Source organism: Egretta garzetta, unplaced genomic scaffold, assembly GCF_000687185.1.
Source record: "Egretta garzetta isolate BGI_Z169 unplaced genomic scaffold, ASM68718v1 scaffold335, whole genome shotgun sequence".
Taxonomy (NCBI): Eukaryota; Metazoa; Chordata; class Aves; order Pelecaniformes; family Ardeidae; genus Egretta; species Egretta garzetta.
In genome coordinates, this window is record NW_009259795.1 from 675,212 (window position 1) to 684,808 (window position 9,597).

A 9,597-nucleotide genomic window follows, 5' to 3' on the forward strand; every position below is an offset into this window, starting at 1 on the left:
TCCGTACCTCGGTACCCACCGGGGCATCTGCCCCGCGCCCTGCCCCTCTCGCGGTCCGCCCGCCCCGTCCGGTACCAGGTTGACTGCGGCAGCCTAAAGCAGTAATTTTGCCGGCGTGGAAACAATTTTTTCCGATCGGGAGGGTTGTTGCAAGACGTTTCGGCATTGTTAGAGCACGCCTGCGGGGAGGCAGAGGGCTTTTCCCCCCTGTCCTCTCCGACACCCGTTCGCAGTAGCTGGGAGCGGGGTTCTCCCTCCACATTTTACTCCCCTCTGCAGACAGCCCCCTTACACGTCCACAAAGGCAAAAATGTTGGAGAAGCTGCTTCTGCCACGCGTGCGAGATCACCGAGTGCCACGTTTTAAAGCGCTTCGCAGCCCAGGGTGCTTCGTGTGCTCTTCTCTCAGAAACGGTGTTTGGGCTGTTCCGAAGTGGCAGTGGTCGGGCTCGGTTATCCGGGTGCCGCTTTGGGCAGCCTTAGCAATGCAGCTGATCTCAGCGAGCTGCTTCCAGCCGTTGTGCCCTTCAGTGAAGCGTAAGGAAAGGAGCAAAGAGATTTGTGCAGGATTTGGTGGCGACTAAGAACGGCCTCTGAAGGCTGGAAACCACCGCATGTTTAACTAAAAAGGGTTGAATTTAAAGCTGTTTTCCAGCATCTCTACATACACCTCCCTGATTTTTCTTTTCTTTTTTTTTTTTTTTTTTTTTTAAATCATGCTGGAAGCTAAATTATATGCAGAACATGAATGTGTAAATGCTTCGTTACAGAAGTGACCCACTCGCTTATGTTATTGACACACCCGTAAGGGCAAACGCTGGAACACAAATGTTTCTTTCCAAATTGCTCGTCTGATCTATCTCATCTTTCCAGCGTCTCCTGCTAACATCTTCTTGAGCTACTGTGGGAAAGAGCCTTTTCCCATCCTCATTTAGCTTCCTTTGCACATCTCCATCTTTGTTTAAATGTCTGCCCCATCAAGCACCTTTCCCATTTAATCACTCTTGATCCATTTCCTAATTTAGCTGGCATGCTCATTTTCCTTCCCTGTTCTACATCGCAGTGTTTGTGAAATGAAGGCATTAGAGTCACTTCTAAACCATATGGGGGTAGCTGGAGGCTGATCGCACTCGAGCTGGGAGACTGAACCTGCCAGGTTCAGGCTTTTTCAACTTGGGGGCCGATTCCTCTACTAATGGCAAAAGTGTGAACATTGAATTAACCCAACAGTATTCTGAGTTCCGGGGTCTTGAAGTCTTTTCATTTTCACTTCTGTGTTTTCTCAATTTCCAATTCAGCAATTAGTAAGTGAACAATGTTTTGCTAAATGCAGTATTGATTTTTGTTAGAAACTCTTGCCAATCAACATGGCATTAACTTTTATCTTGAAAACGCTTTTTACTTGCACAGTTCTTGCTAGTCTCAAAGGCTTCTAAACTCGTCCTGACCATCAAGAAATAGATCGCGCCTGCACTGAGATATATTTGCCAACATTTTTGTTAGCGCAATGGTGTTTGCTACTGTTTGGTAGCAACACCATTGCTGCCACTTAGTTCAGCTTCAGAAGTTTTAGTAATAGCAATTTAGTTTCAGAAAATTTTAGTAGTATATACAGTTAGTATATACAGAACTCTGGGCAGCGGCTGATACCTGAAGCAGAATTACCCTGTAGTATTGCACAAAATGGGTCTATGTGACAAAGCATCTAAATTATTTCTGGCTGCCAGCCGTGTGTCTGGACCAGCTCTTTTCATAATCACTGGTGGTTATGAAGAACAATCAGTAATGAAAAACTCGACTGTTCAGAAATGACGGGATAGTCAAGGAAATAAAACTAGCTGAGTTTACCACCCTTTTTGTTTCTCCTCTGGCTTTTCTGAGATTAGAATATTTGAGAAATTAAAAAAGAGCATATGCTGTGGTGCAAGGAATTAATTAGTGGAAAAGTAAAGCAAAACAGTTTCACAGAAATTTATGTGAGGATTAAGATAATACTGTATTAAACACTGAGAGCATAGTGGATATCTTGGCAAATAAACAGTAGTTTAAATGAAGAAGCAAATAACAAGATTAATCTAGATTGCAACTAGAGAAAACCATCTGTAAATGTAATAGACTGGTGTCCCTTAAGTGGCCTTTGCTAATTAAGCTACGAAATAAATTCCTTACTGAACTGCATGGAATTAATTGCAGAAGATTATGCAAACTGCTGCTACTGCATCCAGCTTTTTTTTTTCTTCTCCAGAAAGCAGAAATACCCCTTGTCCTATGGAAAGTTCACTTTCACACAAAGCAGGGAAAGTTGAACCACCATCTGTAAGATCCTGCAGGCTTGTCTTGACCTTCATTTTATTATGCTCTGCATTCCACTGCGTTCCATCCCACTGGCTATTCCCAGTTCTATGAATGATAGCCAATGCCTATTTTAATTATAAGTCAGATGCAATGTTTTCATGAATGACTGATAATGCTCTGACTTTTTTTTTTTTTCTTTGGACTGTCATACAGAAATTAAGCAGACCGGGTGACTTGTAATCACCATCAGACTGATTTTTAACAACAGAAAGTCTTTAAAGATTATTCTGTTAGATGTAGTATGAATTGTGAGAAGTGGTCGTGATTACGGCATCAGAACACCCTTTCGTTAACAAGCTCATGAGACACACCGCGGGACTGTGTATTTTAATTCCTGTTACACTGTTGAATCAATGGGAATTTTGTCATGAGCTTGCAGGTACTTTTGCAAATCTCATTAATTTTCTGTTTATATTGTTCAGTAACTAAGTAGCCTTGGAAATCTGCCCCATCAGCCCTGCTTTTCTTTTTATTGAGTCTGGTGGAAATTTGCCTACTAACTGGGGCAAGCCTGGGATGAATAGAAAGAATGGCTGTCTCAGCGTGAGCCACCCATTAGATGCATGAGGTGAATTAAAGTCAGAAAATAGTATTCTGTGTTGTAGAAGTTACCACAGAAACATTACCAATGGCGATTTTAGAGGGAGAAATGTACTTTGAGAAATTGAGGAATTAGGATATTGCAGTTTTTTAACTGCACGTATTTATATACTGGACAGAAGATACAGAAGAATGACATTATCTGTCTCATTTGTTCCCTTAGTCTAAATTTATGCAAAAATATGAAATTCTTTTTAGTGTGATGTGTAGCTGTGCTTTGTCTCTTCTTCTACAAAGCTAAGCAACTTCTATAAATTATAGTGTTGGCTGTCAGCTGCAGTGTATTGGCATTATACCTAATTCTTGAAACAGTGGAACAATATTTATTTTATCGTAAAAGGTTATAATAAAAAAATAACAGTAGGTATCGCAAATGAAACATGAAGTTTGTGTGAAGATACCCGTTTTAATGGAGAATACATTGTAAATTATTCCATAATTTATCTTAAAACCAGCAAGATGCAAAACAACGAAAGACAATCGAATTTGTACTAAGGCGACGACATTTGTCTGTCTCTTATAGTCCCTTGTTTATATGAGTTCAAGGATTTTTATATGGAATAAAGTTCAAGCCCTTAAGTCAGACTCAATGCTAATGAAATTTTATTTTCCCATATAACTCTAAGATTAAAAATAATATGCCACTTAGTAATACTTATTCCCTTTATCCTTCCTATTCAGCATCAGCAAAGGAAATCACAAGGTAAATTAAAGTTCTGAAATTAATATAGCAGCATGTAATTAACTTGAGGTATAAAGCACAGCGAATCACTGCCTATTAAGAGAAAAGCTACCAAAATGGGTTTGGGAACATAGCTGCAGGGTTGAAAGAGCAGCATTTCTGAATTTTTCGGAAATGATTAAAGACACTGTTTTCCATGCTACTTCAGTAGAATAAAGGTGACCAAGTTTACTTTTAAATTCTAGTTGGAGTTTGGATGGGAATCTCCCAGCAAGCCTAGATAAGATCAATTATTAAAAAAAAAAGGTACATTTTTCAGCTGCTGGGAAATGTATGCGTTTGTACAAAGGAGGTGATAACTGACCATACATTGTTTACGTTGTTGCCCAGAAATCACTCCAGGCAAGCCTTTCAAGTATGGATTAAATTCATTTCCAAACAAAATGTCTGTCCTCAGCAAGAGGTGCTGTGATTCACTCATCCATGCTTTCCTGCAAGTATGGCCATGTAATACAAACACAGCATTCATCTGGATAGAATGAACCCACAACCACGTACTGACTTTAAATTGTATTGGTAAGCTGTACACCAATAAACCATTCAGTTAAAAATCTCTAGAATAAAGAAATCCATGCTGTGAAACAAAAGAGGGATGGGGAGAGATCTCAGGTGGTCTAGACAGCTGGCTGTCCAGAGGCTTTTTGTTTGCTTCATGCTTGGCTCTGTTCAGGATGGTTCCAACCAGCTCCAAATCAAATCTATTACTGTGGGGTTGGCCCTAAGTAGCAGTGATGAAAGCCGGTTCTTGCCACGAGGCACTGGGGCTCCATCTGTGCAGTAATGTGGCTGCACTTCCCAACAACCAATATTTCCTCTGCTCAGCTTGGAGAAGGAGACACTTCCATTTCTAAGGCAAGAGTTGTTCCCTTGAGGGGACTCGATGGTCTTAAGGGTCTTTTCCAACCTAAATGATTCTGTGATTCTATGACTTTCACCAAACTGCACTGACAGAATGCAGTAATTATTTACCCAGGGAAATAAGCAAGATACAGTGTTTAGATGCCATGTACCCCAAGAGGTAGGAGTACTGTTTATGTGCATGACAGGAAGCTCTTCAAATGCTCATAGAAATCTAGAAAAGGCTTTCTACAGATTTGCGTCATGTCCTTGGGCTCTAAATTTTTCTCTTATAACACATAAAAAGATCCTATATGTGCAAATAGGTCCTTACTGATCAAACCTTTGAAGAAGCTCTTCACTTTTATTTCAAACAAATGTTAGACTGTGGATGAAAAACAGTGCTTGGCCATTTTCTCAGTTTTGGATGTTGGCCATGGAAATACCTGGGTAGCTCATCAGCTCTCAATGAGGAGAAGGTCAGAGCACTCTCTTCTACAGATCAGCAAAGACTGAAGCTGGTTGATGCGTTTTGGGAAGCTCTGAACACTACTAGTCCTACTGGACACCACATTTTTGGTAGGAGGTATTTGGGAGCCCAGGGGCTGAGGTTGGAAGGGAGTTCTGGAGGTCATCTGGTCCACCCCCCCACCTCCAGCAGGGACACCTAGAGCTGGCTGCCCAGACCTGTATCCAGACAGCTTTGGAATATCTCTGAGGATGGAGATTCCACAACCTCTGTGGGCAACCTGGGCCAGTGCTCAGTCACCCTCACAGTAAAAAAGTGTTTCCTGATGTTCAAAGGGAACCTTTTATATTTCAGTTTGTGTCCACTGCCTCTGGTCCTGTCACTGGGCACCACTGAAAAGAGACTGGCTCCATCCTCGTTTCTCCCTCTCTTCAGGGTTTATCCCTCCTGAGCCTTCTCTTTGCTAGGATAAACAGGCTCATCTCTCTCAACCTGTCCTCATAGGAGACGTGCTCCAATCTCGTAATCATCTTTGTGGCCTTTTGCTGGAATCTCTCCAATAGCTCCGTATCTCTTTTGTACTGAGGAGCCCAGAACTTTTGTACCCAGCTTGCACAGACCTGTCCTCTGTGAACCCCTCTCCACTTGCAGCCATTAACAGAACATCACCTTGCTTGTTTCTGAGCCTACAGATCTACAATAAGTCTCTGTAGATGCTCTAGTAGCCTGGTCACTTATTTGTTCTCAGATAAAGCCACCATTCTCTGAATTGGACCTCTTTGCTCCTCACAGCAATCTATTTTTTATCTCCAGGAAATGGAGTATTCTTGTTTCAAGAGGAACTCTCCAAAGCTACTTCCTGCTCAAAAATACATTTTGATTTCTCCAGGGAAAAGTCCTCCTTAACTTGTTTTTAGCTCTCTCCCCATCCTTGACCTTTAGGTATCATTTTTTACATGACCTCCCCTTCATGACCCTTCCTTCTTTCTCTGCTTTGCTAGAGAAGAGTACCTATATATCTTTCTCTTAAGCTTCCAGGTCAGCAAAATCATATTCTCCCCAACATCAGTCAGAAATTAACTCCTTACACCTCTTCCCACCGCTTGAGACTTTCGGGTACTGGCATTCATTTTTTCCAAGTAAGCTTCCCTGTTATGGCACTATCTCAGTACAAACTTCATTTTTCCCTACTTTGCATGGGCTACAAATGTAGTCTTCTAGGTTCTCTTCTATATCTCCTTTCCTTTCTTAACTGCTCTCTAAAGCTACTTTCTTCTCTTTTCCTTGGTCTTTTTGGCTTTTTCATCCAGGCATTGAAATCCTGTTTCTGGCATATCTCTTTCTGTAATATCTCATGTACTTTCTGTAGCTTTGACCTCATCTATTTAAATCTTTTAGTGGAAGAACTTTTACTTTACTGGCAGCCACAGCCTCAGAATACAGTTTCTTCTCGAAGCAGCCTTCTGGTTTCTTCTCCAACTCTCCTGCATCAAAGCTTCCGAATAAGACATGAATGTATTACAAGGCCCAGAGAGACATCCATATTCACAAATTCGCAGACTAACAGCATGACCCCGACGTCTGTTCTGACAAAACTGATATTCAAACATTGTTGCTATCCTCTCTCCTACCTTTCATAGATTAAATTTGCTGACCTTTCTTCTATGGTTTCATTTTTTACCTCCGGAAACTTGATCTTGCTCCTTTTCTGCTTGCAGAGGCTTATGTCTCCTCTGAGTCCTTCATAAAGCCATTATCTTCTTATGGACATATTTATAGTCTTTTCACTATAACTGAGTAAGGGCTGTGATTGTGTAGCAAGTGGGTGGAATATACTGTCTTCAATTCTGTGCTGAAATTTCAGCTTAAGGTTCCAGAGACTATACAAACAGGTGAGAAAGTCTTAGAAAGCTTATTCTAACCTTAGCTGCAGTCCACATGAGTCTATCTTGCTAAAGACTCCGTGTGAGCAGGGAATAAATTCTCCAGGGTTTTTCACTTGCAGATACTGAGAATGTCCTTAAAATTCATAAATACTTAGCATCTTGAAAAACAACAAGTAGATGTTGTGGTTTTCAAGATTCTTCTGCCTTGCATCATTCTCACCAATCCCAGTTCATATTGCTCATTTCTCATTCTCCACCATGCCAGTCTCCTGGTGGCCTACAAACCCAACTCTAGCACATCTTTGTCTTCCTGTGTTCATTAATCTGCACAGCAGATCAAATGGTTCATGAATTTACTCCTGTGCCCCAAGTCCCTATTCTCTGATGTGTTTGACGTCCGTATGCAATTGCCTTCTAGGAAGGCACCATGTAAAATGTGCAAAGTAACTGAACAGAAATCCACAGCACTGTGTTACCTCATGTTAGCTGGAGTGTGCATTCAGTTTGGGTTAGCAAATGCAGCTCTGGGTACTTTTTGGAAGCAGCTTTAACCTGCTGAAAACTCAGTCTATGGCCATTTCTACACTGGGTTGTTTTTTTTTTTTTGTTTCTAATCAGGACTGAAATTGTGCAATAACTATCTTTCACTTAGTTCCTCATCACTTATGTTTCTGGTTAGAATTAGAGGAAGAAAATTAAATGACAATGAAGAAAAGCAAGTGCAAATATTTCAGCTTCCAAAAGGGTCATTCTAATTTGGGTTAAGTATCAAAGTGGGTTTCATTATATCTGAGCCATTTCCCCTATTTCTGTTTATTGTCAGCAGAATGAACTTGCTCCTGTTATGTTAAAAATAAAGTATCAAAGTTGTATTTTTAGAATAAATATAAGAGAATGATAACCCCTTAGCCCATGTCCTCACTACAGATGCCTTGCCTGCCTATTCTAATGACGTGAATGAAGATCATTCCTTCCTCTAGTTTAGACACAGAATGCCCTTGCAAACAAGATATTTTATTTTAGTGGGAATTTCCTGGTTAAATACAAGTTGCATCCCTCAGACATGATTCCTGTGCATTTAGATTGATGCAACCCTTCCTTTGAATCACTTGACTGAAATGCACATTTCTTTCATAGTTGTGTTATGCCAGAAGTCCAGATGCAAAGAGCAAAAAGTCATGAGAATTAGGGCAAAGAAGATAAGATGCCGTAACATTTAAGAATGCAATTGTAATTTTTTCTGCTGTATGATAGTTTTTGTAGTAGCATCCAATTTGGCAAAAGTATCTTGTCAGTGCAAACGTAACAATGTTTAAGTTAAATCCTCCTAAATGTAAACCCCTTTTATGGACTGATTTACTGCTGCTTATTGATGGTATAATGCAGTTACATCAGACCAGGAATGAGCCTACCAATGTATCTCTGTGCTTGCCTTCACTGTTAAAAAAATGATAGTCCACTCCCTTCCCCATCATTCCTTCTGCACTTGCTATTTTAAGCAACCCCTTTGCCCCTTTTAACATTTTAAACCCCAACAGCCTCAACTGGCAAAATGTAAACTGGCATATATATTTCTTAATAAAAAGGAAGGGAACAGCTAGAGAAACTGATTCCTTTCCTAATGTTTTCATGTTAGCTGCAAATGTGTAATCAGTGGTTCCTACCACATATTAGTGGCTGAGTGATGAATATGTTCTTAAGAAAGTAAGCCAACCCTCATTTCTGAGCTTTCACGTCGCACTTATTGCCTCCCCTTTGGCAGGTGATTTGCTTCAAGAGCGTGCCAGTCTGTTAAGCACCATGAACAGTTATAGAATTTATTGTGCAAGATTATTGTGCAAGTGCAAGATTTGGGAAACAGGAAATTCCATGTATTTCTTATTAACTGATGGATGGGTTACATTCACCACTCCTTAGAGAACCCACACACAGCAGTGTGGTTATGTTTGTGCCAGCTAGCACTGGCCTAGATAATGCCTGGATGTGTTATGGGGATAATCTAATAATAATGTAAGAAATCTGGACCCAGCCACCTTGTTTTGGTGTGCAGGGGGTGGAGGAAGAGGGTTTAGATGTGTGCAATTAAGTTGTGCCATGCCACTGATCCTCAGGTCCCTGGCTAATCCTATTTACTGATACAGACATATCCTGCAAGTTCCAGGGAAGCCTTGAATACGGGGTTATGGTGGACCTTGGAGCTGCCTTCTGCACAGGGAGGAATGATATGCAGTTAAGTGAGCCACTCATTCCAAATGTAAGCAGACTGAGGTCTCAGAGTCAGAGCTGGATCTGCTTGTAATGCAGATAGTGGAGAAGACAAGCACCTGATGGAAAAGGGTCGTCTGGCAAAACAGTGGAGCATTTCAGCCTGAACTGTAAGGGAGTTGGCACCTGTGGAACAGGGAAGAAAAAAACCCATCCCTTTTTAAGGCTAGGTGGAGAGCTATCTAAATAGCTTAATGAGTCTCTGCCAGTTGGCCATACGATGTCTGTGGATCCCTGAGTTGTGTCTCAAAAGACTACGATGCCAAAGAGACCTTCATCAATGACTAGGCAATGGTGGATGGATGCTGGTTAAATGGAGCTCTGCTTTTCCTGATCTCCTTGTTTACCCACAAAAAGTGTGCTGGAGGGTGTACTCTGCATGAGAGTAATTTCTGAGCTAGGCATCTGCATGATAGATGCTAAACCTGAAGTAGCTTTTGTAAG